Source organism: Lemur catta, chromosome 7 (genome assembly GCF_020740605.2).
Source record: "Lemur catta isolate mLemCat1 chromosome 7, mLemCat1.pri, whole genome shotgun sequence".
In the NCBI taxonomy this organism is placed as follows: Eukaryota; Metazoa; Chordata; class Mammalia; order Primates; family Lemuridae; genus Lemur; species Lemur catta.
Window position 1 is genome coordinate 68,740,112 of NC_059134.1, and position 18,157 is coordinate 68,758,268.

Sequence of the window (18,157 nt, forward strand, 5' to 3'; positions counted from 1 at the left end):
GTCAACCCTTGGAATACTTTCCACTCTGAAACAATCCGGCTTTATGGGTTCTATGTGACCAGGCCTTTGAAAACAACAGCCTGTTAATTCTCCCATAAGGGAAAGGTCACTTAGATCTCTAGGACACAAATGCTTAGCTGTTCTTCCAGTGATGGAGGAGGGACATTTTACCTTTTCATTGCCTACAGCTGGGGGATTAAGCTAGAATAAATATCTCAATAAATTATCTGTTAATTAACTTTAAAGATGTAAAGTTGAGGCAGCCAAGTCTTAGTAATAGAGCACCTGACCATCAACTCACCTTCAGGCATGTTTGAAACACCAGAGAATAGGCCAGCAGAGGAAGACAGCAGGCACCTGGCCCAGGCTTCCCTGACCAGAGAACTCTTGCCAACTGCCTGTTGGAAAGATGGGTGGCCAGAGCTGAACTCACAAGGTAGATTGCAAATTCGAATGCCTCCAGGGCTAGGTAGGTAAGAGTGACCTGGGGGAGACAGAGGCACACAGGGAGGAGTGGGGACTCTTGTGGACAGAAGAGGATGGTTCAGAAATGGCAGCCACTGCTCAGCTCTGACTATTGTTGCCATGTGGGAAAATGGGCCCAGTGGGGCCCCAGCTTCAGGGAAGCCCTGAATTTTGCAAGTTCTAAATGTTGGCAACTAATTTAAAAAATAAAAACCACAAACCAAAAAATGGCACCATTGAGCTAAACAAAACATACAAGCAGGCCAGGTCAGCTCGGAGTTTTTAGACCTCTGCTATATAGTGCATAATTATTTATTTACCTCTGCAGTAAATCTCATAAATTCATGAATGGTGTGAGGAGATTATTTCTGAGCCATCTTTTTCTGTTCCTTTGTTTAAGTCCAAGATACTCTTTCTCAGATATCATGTTCATCTGAAACCAAATTCCCCAAATCTCGTGAGTTACTTGACGGTGATAGGTGTCTGGGCTGATCGGTTCCCCTTTTCCAGGTACTGCGCTTATTTTCCCTTTGGAGGCAGACTTCTCCCTGTCTTTGTATGTGTGGTTTGGGTAGGGCTGAATCAAGCCCTGAATCTAAGGGTCGGTCCATACCCTGGCCTGGCCAATCAGAAACCATCCTCAGATTACAGCAGACTGTGTCAGGGTTGGGGACCACACATATCACAGCATGTCACTGAGACAATTCCTGGATTTTTTTTTTTTTTGGCAAAAATTATTAGAGAAGAGAAGCTAGTCTTTCCTCTAGGCTTGCTAGTTATGAGGATTACAAATCTGGAGAGTCCAGGTGCCATCAATAGGAGACAGTTTGGAAAAGAATGATGCCACCACCAAGGGAAGCAGAGAATAGGGGAGGGTGAGGCAGGAAAGAGAGACACACACGGGGACCAAAGTTGCACCCCTGACTTCAGCTAAGCCTGAAGCCACATCTACATCTGGACTTTTTACTAGGTTAGCAACAATTTTGTCACTTTCTTAAGACAGTTTTAGTTGGGATTCTGTCACTTGTAACCAAATAACTTTGGCAAATACTCATTGTCTTGCTAACTATTATAGCACAGCCCCTGGACTTACTAGGAGGCTTGGAGCCCAACACGATGATTGGCCCCCCTTGGCAGAGATGTAGGGACATCCATGAACCCAGCATTGAGGTGGAAGGGAGACAGACCAGGGGAAGAGTCAGGGCTGATGGAGACCATCCTTTTAGCAAGGGTCAGTGTCAACTTGTGTGTTAGGAAAGCATCCCATGCTCAGTCTGTTTTCCTATAACACTTGTGTGTTTGTGTGTGACTTTAACATAACTTAGCTCAAATGTGGTTGATAAATGGTGGAATAATGTCAGTAAAATGTGGAAGTTGCATTGGTTCATCTCTAATGCTCCCAGCCTGTCAGCGTCTTGCACTGGCAAATGTCAGAAGAGGAAGGCAGCGTGCACAAACATAGCCGAGTGCAGCCGGATGAGAAGGGAGCAGTGGTGTCCACAGTTCTCAATTGCCTCCTCTCCCTTTGGCCTTAGGGGAGCCATAATCTCCGTCTTAGGAGGGCTCAGGGCCCAGTTCTACCTGATGCTGTGCAGTTTTGCCTTATCTGCATGACTCAGAAGACTATGGGTCCTCTTACACTGCCTTCCATCAGATTGCTCTTTTTTTTTCTTTTCTGTAGAATTTCTTCTTAGGAACTCTTTTAAAACTATGATGGTATTTTTATTAAGATTACAAAGTTGCATATGTTTTTTGAATTGTCTGCCTTGATCTTATTTTTCCCATTATTTTTAGTTTGCAATTTTGCAGAAAGTGTGTTTCTCTCCTCCCCCAGGAACATATATATTTCATTATTACAGAAGCACCTGAATTTTTTTAAAAAAGAAGAGAATTATAGGCAGCCACAGATGTGCTGACCGTGGACCATGTTGCTTTAATTCTCATTCATTTCCTTGCTTTTATACAGTATCATCAAAATTCAACCTGCCTTCTTAGAATTTTCTTGTTTAATATTTAAATGTAAGGAACTTGTATCTGATTCCTGGGTCCTAATGGGCAGAACCCCGAAGGCTGTCTGAGTTTCTGAATCTGAGTTTTAACCTGGGACACCTAGCACATGCCATGCTCCTTAGCATCCAGGAGAGGCCTGTGAGCAAAACCATAATATAATCAACAATGCTGCATAAGCAGATGCTACACCCTGTAAAGGATGCAGGATGCAGGCAGCTGGAAAATTATGCTACAAAAATAAACACCCAGTTTCTGCAAATTGGGCAACTCTCATTAGCCTTAGGAAGCTCATTTTCATGGTTAAGTAGTTAAGCGGCTGATTAAAGGCACAAGACTATTTAGGCACCTGCTTATTTGTTCGTTTTCTTTTCATTTTAAACTTTGGCCAGGAGATGGCGCTCTTGAATGTAATTTGGCAGAGGACCCCTCAGAGCTACAAAAACAAATTCAGCACCTGCAAATACTTCCTTCTTAAACTGAGAAAATGACTTGGATTTTCCAAGGGGGAGAGGAATTCAATTTTAAAACCAGCTAGAAGCCAAGTGGCTGAGAACATAATAACACCAGCTGTCATTTTTCATTTGGATTTAAAAATCCAATTAATGCTGATTAGTGGTGGGGGCAAGTGCAGCCCCAGTACTGTGATGTTAAACCAGGAAGTAATAATACTTGAAGTTTAAAAAAGGCATTTGAGAAGGAACTAGTTTTAGAGCTTATCATGTTAGAATAAAGACAGTGAGGTACCTGGATTTAAATCTTGAAGACAAATGCCAAATATAATGGCTTACACCTTCCAGACATGACTTTGCATATTATCAGAGGCCTTTAAAGCCCTAATTCCCAGGAATGAGTAATGGAAGAAGAGGTGTTAAACCAAAGAATTTACATCTTCAATTACTGCTTTTTAGACAGTTTCCACCTATATTCGAAAAGCTAGTTCTAGAATGTGGTGGCTTGAGGTCTGACTCTTACATTGAGATGTCGGTCCAAGAGAGTGATATCCTAAAACAGAATCATAACAAACACTTATTGATGGCTTGCAGAGGGCCAGGCTCTGTGGGAGGTGTTCTGAATGTGTTATCTCTTTTAATTCTCACATCAGGAGGTGGTTACTCTTAGTATCCTGTTTTACAGATGAGGAACAGAGTCTTAAAGGGGCTAAATAACTTGCCCAAGGTCAAATAGGCAGTAAGTACTACAGCAAGTACATTACTCAGCTGGCTTCAGAACCCATACTGTTAATTACTATGCTGTACTTAAAACATTTTGAGGCTTTCACAGTCTACAGGATAAAGGCCAGATCCCTTAGGCTGACACTAAAGGTCTCTTACGAATCAGTTTCAAGCAAGAGCAGATCAGAGAAATGGCAGTGATGTTATTTGAGGCCATGTCTAAGGCAGTGACCACCAATTGCCATCACTCAAGTTGTTGTGGAGCATGCACTCACAATATGTGAATGTTCATTCATAAATTAATTATAGGTTCTATCATCAATCCATGCATTAAATATTATCAAATCTTAATTTATTTCTAATTTTAAATACATTCTAAATAATGTCTAATATTTCCTTTCTGCATTCCAGTGGAAGATCTTACTCATCCCTTGCTGTGCACACTTTGGAAACCATCGGCCATAAGCTAAGACCAGCTTGATCTGGTTCTCTGATCGGAGGACAGAAATTCTCTCTTGCCAACGTTCAGGAAAGCTCAGGCCTTAAGAGGTATTGGGAATGGTACACTTCTGCTGACCAATCAGTACATCTTTCCTTGGCATGAGTAGGTGGTAGGTTTCATAATTAAAAGTTGGTAAACCTGGGAACAGAACCTAGGAAAATAGAGACTGAATGATGCTTATGCCAGGGGTCCAGGATGTGCAAAGTCACTTGTTCAGGGCATCAACTCCCACAAACAGTGTAACAGATGGTATCTTAGTCTCTAGGGCTGGTACAACAAAGTAACACAGTGGGTGGCTTAAACAACAGAAATGTAATGTCTCACAGTTCTAGAGGCTGGAAGACCAAGATCACAGGGTTGGTTCCTTCTGAGGGTTGTGAGGGAGAATCTGTTCCATGTCCTTCTCCTAGCTTCTGGTGGTTTGCTGGTCACCTTTGGCTTGTAGATACCTTACCCTGATCTCTGCCTTCACGTTCACATGGGGTCCTTCCTGTCTGCATGTCTCTTCCCAAGGCATTCTTTTTATAAGGACATTGGTTGTATTGGATTAGGGGCACACCTAGTTAAGGTTAGGACCTTAACTAATTACATCTGCAGGGAGTCTTTCCAAATTAGGTCACATTCTGCGGTACTGGGGGTTAAGACATCAACATATCTTTTTGGGAGGACACAATTGAACCCATAACAGGTGGTCTCTGCTGAAGTTGGCTTCTGTTGATTCTCCCTTTTCTAAACTATCTGTGCTGACCATTCCTCTGCAGATCAGTGTCTACCAGCGATAGGTGAGGGTTTCTGATCCTCAGCAGAGACTATTGGCATTTTGGACCAGATAATTCTCTGTTGTTGAGGGGCTGTCCTGTCCATTGTAAGATGTTTAGCAGCATCTCTATTCTCATTCTCTACCCACTAGATGCCAATAGCACTCTGACCCTTGAGTTTTGATGATCAAAAATGTCTGTAGACATTGCAAATGTCCCCTGGAAGGCAAATTCATCAACTTAGAGAATGGCTGCTTTAGATACGGCCCTCCAGGGCTGGACATGAGCTCTAGCTAAACCCTGGGATCAGGGATCCATTCTGCTCCTGGAGACTTTGCACTTCTCTGCTCCCCTATGTAGTGTGTCTTTTGCAGTTCCACTCCCAGAAGGAGACTTTACCTCCCTCCCTGGGGCTCCTAAGACCTCAGGGACCCCGTGCTGCCCAAACACCCATCTTCTCACATCTGACCCACTTCTGCATCACCACATCTCCCTGCACAATGCCTGGCATCCCCACCCCAGGACATTTTGCCAAATGAAAGCATTCCCAGTGTCTTCTTCCCCTGATGGCTCTCTTATATTTGTCACCAAAGTATCTCCTTTTAAAAATAAAAAACAGCTTGATTGATATATAATTCACATACCATACAATTACCCATTTGAAGTGTATAATTTAATAGCTTTTAGTATATTCAGAGTTGTGCAATCATTGTCACAATTTTAGAACATTTTCATCACCCCAAAATGAAACACCTCACCTATTCTCAGTTACTCTCCGTTCTGCCCAACAGTCCCCAGCTCCAGGCAACCACTAATCTACTTTCTGTCTTTATGAATTTGCCTATTCTGGACATTTCATTTCAATGGGATTATACAACATGTGTGACTGGCTTCTTCTATTTAGCATAATGTTTTCAAATTCCTTCCACGTTGGAGCTTGTATCAGTCATTTGTTTCTTGCTATTGCCAAATAATATTCCATTTTATTGATTAAACCCGATTTTTCTATCCAGTAGTTGATGACAATTTGTGTGGTTTCCACTCTTTGGCTATAGGAATATTAGCATATGTATATGAATGTTCATATGTTAGGAACATTTGTATACCAATTTTGTGTACTCCAAAACTGGGTCATATGGTAACTATGGTTACTATGGTAACCTTTTGAAGAACTGCCAAACTGTTTTCCAAAGAAGCCGCACCATTTCACATCCCCACATCAGTGTATGAGGCTTTCAACTTCTCTTCCTCACCACTTGTAGTTATCTTTTTGATTATAGCCATCCTGATGGGTGTGAATGGTAACTTATTATGGCTTTGACTTATACTTCTTTCAAGGCTAATGAATCTGAGTGTCTTTTCATGTGCTTATTGGGCCATTTGTGTATCTTCTCTGGAGAAATGACTATTCAGTTCCTCTGCCCATTTTTAAATTGGGTTATTTATCTTTTTATCAGTGGGCTGTTTAAACTTCTTTTTATAGAATAGTACCTTGTACATTCTAGATATGAGTTCCAGATATATGATTTGCAAAACTGTTTCTCCCATTCTATGCATTGTCTTTTCACTTTGTTGATGGTGTCCTTTGAAGCACAAAAGTTTTAAATTTTGATGAATTTATTTTTTTCTTTTGTTACTTGTGCTTTTGGTAACACCAGTGTGGCGTATCTTGAACAACATATAAGAGACCTTACCAGACAGTATGGAAGGCAGCTATGCTCACCACTGTACCACCAACACACTTCTTATCAGACAGTATGGGATATCGCTACCTTGACTTCCTGGTGGCTGAGCTCCTTGAGGGCGTGAGGATGGGGATCGGTCATGCTTTATTAAATTTGTATCCTTGTAAGAGGTGAGAGGTAAGGATCCTGTTTCAGTCTTCTACATGTGGCTATCCACTTTTCCCAGCACCATTTATTGAAGAGGGATTCTTTTTCCCAGTGTATATTTTTGTCTGCTTTGTCAAAGATCAGATGACAATATAAGGATGGTTTTATATCTGGGTTCTCAGTCCTGTCCCATTGGTCTATGTCTCTGTTCTTGTGCCAGTACCATCCTGTTTTGGTTACCATAGCTGTTTTGTAGTATAGCTTGAAGTCAGGTAGGTTGATGCCTCCCAATTTGTTCTTTTTGCTTAAGGTGGCTTTGGCTATACGGGATCTTCTCTGGTTCCATACTCTCAATGGATAACAGACTTAAACCTAAGGCATGAAACCATAAGAATTCTAGAAGAAAATATTGGAAAAACTCTTATAGACATCAGCCTAGGCAAAGAATTTATAAGGAAGACCCCAAAAGCAATCACGGCAACAATAAAAATATATAAATGGGACCTGATCAAATTAAAAAATGTCTGCACAGCCAAGGAAACTATCATGAGAGCAAACAGACAACCAACAGAATGGGAGAAAATGTTTGCACGCTACCCATCTGATAAAGGGCTGATAACTAGAATCTATATAGAACTCAGGAAAATCAACAAGAAAAAAATCAAACAACCCCATTAAAAAATGGGCAAAGGACATGAACAGAAATTTTTCAAAAGAAGACAAATAGCCAATAAACATATGGAAAATTGTTCAACATCTCTAATCATTAGGTAAATGCAAATAAAAACCACAGTGAGATATCAATTAACTGCAGTGAGATTGGCTTTTATCAAAAAGTCCCAAAACAACAAATGTCGGCATGGGTGTGAAGAGATAGGAACACTCATACACTCTTGGTGGAACTGTAAATTAGTACAGCCTCTATGGAAAGTAATATGGAGATACCTCAAAGAACTAAAAGTAGAACTACTATTTGATTCAGCAATCTCACTACTGGGTATTTACCCATAGAAAAAAAATACATTCTATATTAAAGACATCTGCACTCGAATGTTTAGAGCAGCACGATTCACAATTGCAAAGATGTAGAAACAACCCAAGTGCCCATCAATACAGGAGTGGATTAATAAAATGTGGTATATGTATACCATGGAGTACTACTCAGCCATAAAAAAATGGTGAACTACCTTTTGTATTATCCTGGGTAGAGGTGGAGCCTGGTCTTCTAAGTGAAGTATCACAAAATGGAAAAACAAGCACCACATGTACTCACCATTAAATTGGTACTAATCGATTAACACTTATGTGCACATATGGAAGCAACATTCATCAGGTGTCAGGCAGGTGGGAGGGGGGAGGAGGGGATAGGTAAATTCACACCAAATGAGTGTGGTGTGCACTGTCTGGGGGATGGACATGCTTGTAGCTCTGACTTGGGCAGCGCAAAGGCAATACATGTAACCAAAGCATTTATATCCCCGTAATATTCTGAAATTTAAAAAAAAATTGTATCCTTAATAATCCCTAGTGGTTGTCCTCACTCTAGTAAAGTAGTTAAAGATGTGGGCTCTCCAAATCAGTGCCTGGGTTAGAATCCTCTCTGCCACTATCACTGTGACCTTGAGCAAATTACTTAGACTCACCAAGCCTCAGTGATGTCATCTGTGAAATGGGGAAAATGGTAACCAATTAGCATTGTCGTGAAGATTAATTGGGTAATGCATGTAAGGTGGTTGGCACAGGGCCTTGCACCTAATAAACATGTTAGCTGAGCCATTATTATCTCAGCATCGGGCTCAGAGTACTTTCTATAAGTGACTTTTGAATCAATGACTGATAGAAGTATTATCAGGAAGAGTGATTCAATCTCTATTTAGGGTCACAATCCTGGTGCCCAGAATGGGCAAACAGAAATATCTATTCTATTAAAAAGTGGGAGAAGTGATGTTGAAACCTCTTTGTTCTTACTGGGGGTGGGAGAGGAAAGTCCCCTGGAGTTTATGTCAAAAGAATTTTTCTCCCATCTCAAAGGGATTTCACATAAACTCCAGCAGGGACTTCCCTCGACCCCAGCATTTCTCTCATCTTGGAAGGTCTTTTTACATCATTTATCCTCTGAGGATTCTGGGGACAGCATCTTGGGCTTCTCTTGCTTAATTGTCTCCTAAAAATCCAAAGAAAGTAGATAATTGTTCCAGGAGGAAATATTGCTGGGCTTTGATTCTTACAGCTGGCATTAAAGCAGTGTCAGCATTTGTTACAGAGTCCCCAAACACACGCTTTGTACAAGTACTTCCTGCCTCGGGTCATTATTTCATGACATTTGTTAGGAAATACGCTTTCTCTTTCACAGTCAGAAGTTTCTTCCCTCAGGTATGCTCCTCTCCTTGGTTTGCCTTGCTCTGTCTTGGTGGGACTGAGGCTGAGTTTGCAGGACACTGAGCTCTCGTCAGTTTGTAATTAATCACTGCTCCTGCTGGAGGCAGATTCTGGTTCTATGGATGCTACTAATGATAAAAGGGCAGAGAATTTTAACTCAAAGATGAGTTAAAGGATCATTACAACAAAGTACAAATATAAAATGAACTTAGTTATATTACCAAAAAATACAGATTAAGATTACTTTAAATTCAATTTTTCCTGTACTTCAGGAAGTTCAAAAATTATTGTCTATCATTCCCCAAAGGAGAAAACCAGGATGGCTGCTTTTTTTGGAGCTGCATTTATTGGACCCTTATTTTCTGCAATTCATTTAAGCAAGGCTTCCCCCAGTCTGTCTCCTCAACAATTGAAAGGTGCTGGGGTGGTAGCTGCCACAGGAAGTCTGGAGCAGGGGTGCTGGGGCTCGCTTGCAGGAGGTAGGCAGTGTGTTCTAGGAGCAGGAAAGAAATAGAGGCTTAGAGATCCTTGAAGTGAAAGGGGCTGTATCAAAGCAGCAAGGATGAGTCTGCACGTGTTGACAGATCCTGCCCAGGAAGGAACCCAGCTGGGGTGGGGAGGAGCATAGAGATCAGCAGCATAAAATGGTATGATTTCCAAATTAAGAAAAAAAAGTAACATCAGAAAACAGCGTGGCAGTTCCTCGAAAAATTAAACCTAGAATTCCCATTTGATTCAGCAATTCCACTTCTAGATATATGCCCCAAAGGAATTGAACACAGAGTCTCAAAGACATATTTGTACACCCATGTCCATTGCAACACTATGCACGACAGCCAAAGGGTGAAAGCAACGCAATCATCCATCGACAGATAAAAGAGTAAACACAATGTGGTGTGTGCAGTTGTCCCCCTGTATCTGTGGGGAATTCGTTCCAGGACCTCCCCTGCCAGGATACCAAAATCTATAGATGCTTAAGTCCCTTATATAAAATGGTGTAGTATTTGCATATCCTCTACACACATCCTCCCAGATACTTTAAATCATCTCCAGATTACTTATAATACTGAACACAATGTAGATGCTATGTAAGTAGTTGTATTGTTTAGGGAACAATGACAAGAAAAAAAGTCTGTACATGTTCAATACAGGTGTAACCATCCTTTTTAAATTTTTAATCTGCTATTGAATTCAAGAATACAGAACTGGAAGATACGGAAGGTTGACTGTATGTCTGTACATACAATGAAATAGCCATACAAAGGAATAAAATTCTGACACATGCTACAGCATGGATGAACCTTGAGGAAATTATGCTAAGTGAAATAAGCCAGTCACAAAAGGACGAATAGTGTATGATTTCACAGACATTTGACGTACCTAGAGTAGTCAAATTCCTAGGGGCAGAAAGTACAGTGTTGATTACCATGAGCTGAGGATGAATGGGCAGTTATTGTTTAATGGGTACAGAGTTTCAGTTCGGGAAGATGAAAAAGTTCTGGAGATGGTTGGTGGTGATGGTTGCACAACAATTTGAATGTATTTAATGCCATTGAACTAAAAAAAAAGTAACATCCACCCATCCCAGCATAGATGCCTTGCTAAAGACGTGTTTTGTAAGGTGGGAAGCCTACTCAGAGACACCTGACAGGTTTTCCACAAACAAGGCAGTCCTGAAAGTTAGATCTTGGAGGGTGGTGGGGCAGCGGGGTGGGGCCGAGCTCCCGGTGTGGGAGCACTCCTTGCCCCCCAGCGGAGGGCGCGGTGGTGCGGCAGTAGCCTTCCAGGGTGATGCTGGCTTCCTCCACTGCTTCCTGGTCAGAGTTCTCTGCCTCAGTGGAGGCTGTTGTTGGCTCCCCAGGGCAGATGTGGAGGACTGAGAGAAGCAGAGCTCTCCTGACCTGCAGCAGAGGAGAAGTCAGTTGCTTATGTAATTTGTCCAGAGGCTGTGAAGCAATGACATCCGGTATTAGTCTGTGGCAGAGGTGGGGAACCTCTTCATGCTGGAAGACCATATTGATTTAGCTGTAATCAATTAAGGCTGCATTCAAGAAACTTCAATTAGATATACTTAAAAATGTACACTATTTTGTAAAAGTCTAACTACTATGTACTTAAAATTTTGAAAAACGAAAACTACTTGTTCATTTTAAATTTAACTGACCTTTTAATGACTTTGTTGTGTCTGCTTTTTGTTGGAAAGCATTTGAGTATTTGGTTGCAGCGTGGAGATCTGCATTTTCAGCTGATCTTGTAGATGGGTATCAGGCATTTGTGATCTTAAGAACATCTTGATTTGAGCTAGGTAGGAGAATGTAGACTGGCCGCAATAAGTGGTTGAAAAACAAGACAGCATTTTTCAGGCATGTTGCCAAAGGTGTGGATATTCTACATTTTTCCATATTTCAATCAGATCTTTCTTAGCATCAAACAATGACTTTAAAATATCATCTTGAAAGCTCAATCAATTCCATCTGTAGTCCTTTAGGTGCCTTGGTGATATCAACTAGGTGAGGCTGAAATGCTAATTTGAGTGTGACATCATGATTCTCAAAGTCAATGAAACTTTCATTGTATTCTCCAATTAATAGGTCTAAAACAGCACGTATTTTTTCACATGATTTGCATATATCATCCTGCTTATCAGTGACCTTTGCTAACTGGGGAAAATGTTCATCTGAAATTTCCTCTTGAAGAAGTGTTTTGCAAAAAAAAATAGCTTTTTTCAAAATGCTTGGATTTTTTTGCCACATATTACATATAGACCTTGCAAAGAAATATTCAAGTCATTTTGATTTGACATGATAGCACACAGAAATGCTGCATTCCTATAGAAAATTTCTTTCAATAATTCACATTGCTGATTCTATTCTTCATAAAATTTAACTATCTGTTCTCACAGAGATAAAATTTTGGCTAACACCTGTCCCTGTGATAGCCAACACACTTTAGAATGATATGGCAAATCCACACTGAATACCTCATCTTCAACTTTCGCATGTTACAAAACTGATAATGCCATGTTGCATTTGCATGAATATAGTTAACAATACTTATAACTTGTTGCAAATTGTCACTTAAAATAGTACGTTTAGCACAGAGATTTTGCTGATGCAAGATGCAATGAAAAGAAATGAGAGCATCTGGATCTGTTAACCCTTTTTTTTATCTGCGTAATAAACGCTTCCTGTTTTCCTGTCATGGAAGGTGCATCGTCTGTACATACACTCACTAAATTTACCAAATTCAGTCCAACTTCACAACATTTATCTTGGAAGTTGTTGAAGGTATCTATTCCCCACGTTCTATTCACAAGAGTGCCCTAAGTGAGTAACTCTTCATAGCAAAGAAAATCTTTTGTTATGACCCAAATGAAGTATAAGACCTGTGCCAAGTCAGCAGTATTAGTTGATTCATCCAAAGCAATTAAATAATATATATTTTCCTTTTGAAATATTGCATGAAGTTGTTTTGTTAAGTTGAAGACTAATTCATGCTGCCAATCAGTTATTGTTCTCCTTAAAAGAGGCAGTTATTTGTACTTTGAAATGTTATGGAGGCCTAAGCATCCTACAACTTTGACAATGCATTCTTTCACAATTTCTACATCACTGAATTTTTCCCCAAGTATATAAGCTACTTTATAAGTTGCTTCAGTTGCATTATTTTCAGGTCTTATTGCTGCTTGAAAGAATTGTGATTGCTTTTGCTTTTCATCTTTTAATTTCTGCAGTACAACCTTTCACTCCTCTCCCTCTAATTTAAAATATTTGTGGTCCTTATGATTGTTATAATGCTGATGAGCATTGAGTTTCTTTAATGCTACTATTGCAGTGTCACAAAGCAAGCAAATCATCTTATCTTTAGCAGAAACAAGATAATATTGCAATTCCCAATCCTCATTTAAAAATCTGTTTTCTTCCTTCAGTTTTCTCTTGGTCTTTTTTGACATGATGGCCTGTTAAGCAGACAGAATTAAAAAAATACTGTTGAGCCATGCAACTATTCACAAATTCCACTTGAAACAGAAACACAGTGCACTGTTGTCAAAAGCTGATAACAGACTGGCATACTCGACCCCCATAAACTCTTGCCAACCAGACTCATGCAGTAGTGGCACCAGTCAGGTGGGGGAAGTTAGAACTAAATCATGAGCATAGCAGCTGTCAATTTAGCCCTTATGGCTTACTAATGTTCTAATTGTGCCGGTCAATCTGGGAGGCTTGTTTCATTGAGACTTATTTTATTCTTTGGTATTTTAAATATGTTCATTTTAAAAATAAAATAAAAATATAAAAGACAAACAAAAAATATATTAATAAAAATAAAAGGATTTGTTCTTTAAAATTTGGATCCAATCAAAAGGCCTCACTTAAAGACCTAAAAGGCCACATGTGGCCTTAAGGCTGCAGGTTCCCCACCCCTGGTCTGGGGAAAGTCACACACACGACAGAGGAGATTGAGGCCTTCTGTAGCATGTTGAGGCTGAGGTGAGTGGGCAGTTAGTGAAGGCCCAGAGGTGTTCAGTGTCTGAGTACTGGTTTCAATGTTACTTAATCTCACCTGTCATGCACCATGCTCAGTGCTATGCAATTTCACCTAAAAAAAGTTTATGCCATCCTCATAGTAACTATAAGTAATTGATACTATTAATATCGCCATTTTAGGGATGAGAAAACTGGCCCAGAGAAGTAAAGTATCTTGCCCAAGGTCACAGAGCTAGTAAGTGGCAGAGTCAGGATTTGAGCCCAGGTCTGCCTATTCTCCTCCATTCCAGGCCTTCTCAGTAGTTGCCACATCTGCCGCGATGTAAATGATGGCTGAATTATTCACTATCTCCACTTGAAGCCCACAGAGAAAGTTTAACTTCCCTGAGGCACCTGGTTGAGCTAGGCCACCCAAAGGAGACCCTGAGGTGGGGCTGGTTGATTTCACTCTGTGAATCTGCCTTGTCAGAAGTCCTCCCTGGTTCTATTTTACCAGTGCAGTGGCCTTTTCAGAATCACTGGAAAAGGCACCTTTTGCACCCTGCCCTGAAGCCTGACTCTGGGACTCCGCTGCCAAGAAAGGAGTGACAATACCTCTGCCCAGGCCTCAACTAGCTTTCCACTGGGCCTGTCCTCTAAATCAAGGTACAGCTGAGTTCATTAAACACAGCAAGAGAGGTAAGTGGGAGATTTTTTGACCTGCTTTAGAGACCCAGCTATTTCCAAGCAGCTTCCTTCACTCTCAGGACACTCCATGATATACATGAAGCAGGTCCCCAAGACCTGTGCTAGGATAGGGTTCAGCTTCATTCTAGTTGACTGTTGATGTTTGCTCAACAGTGTATTTTTTTTAAACCTAAATTGTGTGTAGGACTGGAATAAGGAAGGATTGATGAGAATACAGGTGAATAGGGATAGCCTCAGCCCCCTCACCTATGGGAAGGATGACAGCCCCTTAGGTGTGTAGAAGGGAGCCCCCCACTACCACTTCTTCACTCCTTAAACACCAATCCAATAAGCAGAAACATCTCCATCTTCCCCTAAAGGCCTTCATTAAAACAGGTAGTCTCAACTATTCCTCAGTCATCAAGTCTGCTTCGGTATTGTGCTGTGACCAAAGACCATGGAACTGGGAGTCAGATGTAGGTCTAAATCCCAGCTGTGAGTGGCCTCAGGAGGTTGCTTAATCTCTCTGAGCCGCAGTGCTCTGCACTGGACCCTGCTGACAGGCACCGTGTCTGCTACATCGTAGGTGCTTAACAAGTGTTAGAGAAATTAAATACAGCTTTTACAACCTGTTTATCATAGAGACTGTCTAACATTCACAAAAATATCTATGCAGCATTCATCTGCATATCATCCAGATCTGAAAGAAGAAGAACTTTTTGGTTGGGCTGAGGACTTCCTGTTGGTAGTAAACCCCATGACTTAGGCTTTATGAGTCTTTGGAAGAGAGGCCAAAAGTGAGCTATGCAAGGCTGGGGCATCCAGGGTTAGCAATGGCTCTAGAAATATAATCACTAGCTTATGCATCAGTGCATCATTTCTTGGTCTAGACTCTGTGTCAGGCTCCTGGAAGTGAAAGTGAGTGAGGCAGGCTCTTGCCCTCAAGGGACTCATAGTCTGGTGGGCACAGAAGGAGAGGAAGAGAGAGAGGATTAGCCCATGGTGTGATTAGGGCTCTGAGAGGGGATTAGTAAAGGGTTCCAGAGAGCTTCACCGATTCTTTTCTGGAATCTCCTCAGAAGAGATGAGATTTAAGTTAGGGCTTAAAGGGTGGATAGATGTTTTAAGGAGAGATGTGCCCTTAAAAAAATATTCCAAGCAGAGGAAACGTGTACAAAGGCACAGAGTGATATTTGAAGGATTGTCCTCAATTTCATGTGGCTGCATATTGAGTGGAACATTCATGGACAAAGGTTGAAAACAGCTGACATTTATTGAGGATTTACCATGGGTTAGGCATTTTGCAAAGGGCATGTCTTGTGCATTATCTAATGCAATCCCCTCAATAGAATTCTCATCCCCACTTTACAGAGGTGAAAGCTGAAACTTAGAAAGGTTAATTAATGTGCCATTAATCACACAGCCAGGTGATGGAAGAAATAGAAGGAAAATCTGGATCTAGTTGAGTCCAAAGCTAGCATTCAAAAGATAAGCTCAGAGGGCACATGCCTCTCCCCTGAAGATCCTTTGACTGATGTGCTAAGAGGTTGAGACGCTATTGGGCAGGCATTTCCACTTCCGTTGTCATAAGGGTATGACTCTGGCTCCCAGGCCACAGAGCTGAGGGGAGCATTAGGGTAACAGTCACAAATCACACCCCGCCCTCGCTGCAGCACCTGCGGGGGCTCTTCCACCAGCTGTAGTGAGGCTGCGGTGCCTTGTTTCTCAGTATGCCACAGAGACAATAGGTGGGAGGGCAGCATAGGATATTTTAGCTTTTATTTCTCTCAGACCACAGCACCTTTGCCTTAGGATTCAGCATGAGTCCCTTGGGACTACCCATGGGACATATTCCATGCTATGTTCAGACCTCTGCTCACCTCCCCCACTGGCCCGCTGTCTCTGAACCAAACTTGTGCTCTGTCTCCATAGGGTGAATTTCTTCCCAGGAGACTCCTTGGCTTCTCTTGCAAATAGGTTCTCAGTACACTGGCCCCTCTAAGTCTAGTCATACCTGGCTCCTACAGTAACTGCAGTGTGGCCTCGAGCTGGGACTCCCAGCCATGTTTTTTTTTTTGTCCGGTGTGCCCTCTGAGAAATGGGTTCGTTTCTGACATTGAACGCATTTTCCATCCGATGTACTGTGAAGACCAATCAGATGCTTTATGGTATGCGTCATCTTAAGGCCATGCATTCTCTTCAGGGGCAATATAATTGGCTCTTGGTTATGTGCTATATGTACAAAATGCAGACATACATGTCATATGTAAACAGGTATAAAGTATACCTGTGGTATTAAAATTTCATCGTGGGGATAAACAGAAAAAAATAATGCCTAAAAAGGCTGCTTAGGGAGACAATATTGAAAAAAGGTTGAGAAGCACTCTTAAGGTCCTAGGACAAAAGGAATATTTAGATCAATTACAGATATACTTTCTATGTGATTATCTTTCTGTCCATACTTATTCATAGGTTACCATTCAGCAGAAATATTAGTAAAGTAAAAAGATATTGAGACTTCTGTTTCAGAATGTATCTACAGATGTTAAAAATTTCAAGGGAGCCTCTTATATAGGTTATATTTTGGGTACTTCATATATTTGGAACTCTATTTTCTTTTTTATGAAAACATAGAAATTCCCCAAATGGTTTTATTGGCACTGGTTACCATCACTGAATTTGAACTGAAAGCTCTTTAGACATCTGTGATCAATTAGAGTTTAATTATTGGCTAATTATATGCATTTTAAATATATCCAAGAGACAGATAATAAAGTTAAGTATAATAACTAAACTAATATTATGATTGAAAATATTTTAATGTTTCATTCATTCAGGGCACTTATTGTGTATGCACAATTTACAAAGAGCTTTCCTATCAGCTTTGCTTGATAATCGTGTAGCTCATTTAATCCTCACAAGAGTCCTGTGATGTAGAGATTATTATTATTTTACCATTATTTATTTTAGAGATAAGGAAACAGGTTCAGTCAGCTTAATTGATTTTTTCAAGATGACTTAGCTGCATTGGTATGTATTAGACCTGCTATAACAAAATACCACAGACTGGGTGGCTTAAACAATAGAAATTTATTATCTCACAGTTCTGGAGGCTGGAAGTTCAAGATTAAGGTACTACCAGGGTTGGTGTGCTCTTTTCCTGGCTTATAGATGGTCTTTCTTCTATGCATGTTGGGGAGGGAGGAGAGAGAGAGGAGGGGGCAGGGAGAAGAGAGAGAGAGAGAGAGAGATATGGTATCTCTTCCTCTTGTAAGGACAGATTAGGACCCCACCCTTATGACTTCATTTAACCTTAATTACATCCATAAAGGCCCTCTCTGAATACAGTCACATTGGGGGTTAGGGCTTCAGCATATGGATTTTGGGAGGACACAATTCAGTTCATAACATAGAAGCACTTGGATTTGAATTCCTCTCCTCTGATTCCCAAGTCTGCTCTTTCTGTCCCATGATGTGACACCTCCCCACGCCCAACATACACACGTGCACACACACACACACACACGCACACACACACTGGCATCCATTCCCTGAGCTAGGACCAGACCACTGGCAGCAAGCCCAGAGCAGGCAGCTGTCTGATCTTAGAGTCTGGGAGGAACACATTATCATCTGCAGAATGGGGAAGGAAGGGCAGAGAAGTGGAAAAGCCAGACTTTGGTGCCCGCTGCATGGGCATTGCCTTAATTCAGGTGTTCGCTATTTCTTGCTTTGACTGTTGGAAGAGTCCTCTGCTTACTTTCTCTGCCCCTAGCCTTGTCCCACTTCATTTCATCCCCCAAACAGACAACAGAGTTCTTTCTCTAAAATGCAAGTCTAACCACCTTGTTATTGTGCTTAAAACTGTTTATTGTTTTTCACCAGC